Source organism: Bos mutus, chromosome 9 (assembly GCF_027580195.1).
Source record: "Bos mutus isolate GX-2022 chromosome 9, NWIPB_WYAK_1.1, whole genome shotgun sequence".
Taxonomy (NCBI): Eukaryota; Metazoa; Chordata; class Mammalia; order Artiodactyla; family Bovidae; genus Bos; species Bos mutus.
Window position 1 is genome coordinate 62,985,178 of NC_091625.1, and position 683 is coordinate 62,985,860.

Below are 683 nucleotides of genomic sequence, written 5' to 3' on the forward strand. Positions count from 1 at the left end.
AGAATATCCAGCTCTTTACAGGAGCTATATTTCACCAACCTGTTTTTCTTTTCTCTCCCTCAACTACAGCAAAGCACCTGAGTGAACTCTCACATATCATAATCAATAATTTCTTACTTGCTCCTGGGAACAACATATTATTTTTTGTTTGTTCCTGGGCATTTTTCATATGCAATAAACCCAGCTGACATATGTATCCATTAATTAAGAGTGTCAAAGCTTAATGACTGAGGGCAGATAAGGAAAGTCTAGCTAGGGGTCAGGTCTAATAAATTGTGTGGGTTTATTTGTAGTGCCAATCAACTGTTTTTGGTCTCTCTTTTTTCAGCCAAGTTAAGTGTGAGTTACAGTGCTCACTACTGTAGCACATACACTAAAATCAAAATGATACAGAGAAGATTAACATGCATCCCGACCAAGTATGATATGCAAATTTGTGAAGCATTTCATTTTTTTTTTTAAGTGGCCACAAAACCTAGAATCTTCTAGTTTCCTCATTGCTATTTCTTTCGTTAAGAGGAATTTACTGGCTAAGAATGTGGTCATTGGCAAAACCCATTTCATCTTCATTATTTGTAAACTGCATGATCACAGGCAAGTTATCATTCTCCTTACCCTCAATTTTCTCATCTGTCTCAAAAGAGTTTTTTGTGAAGCTTAAGTGAGATAAAGCATGCAACACA

At 36.0% G+C, this 683-nt stretch overlaps 1 non-coding gene across 1 annotated transcript; it reads left to right on the forward strand.

Annotated features, from left to right (window-relative positions):
- The first annotated feature begins 349 nt into the window (after window positions 1-349).
- Window positions 350-456, forward strand: LOC138989291 (U6 spliceosomal RNA). Its single transcript, XR_011465529.1, has one exon. It is a non-coding gene; the product is annotated as a U6 spliceosomal RNA (small nuclear RNA).
- Window positions 457-683: the final 227 nt, after the last annotated feature.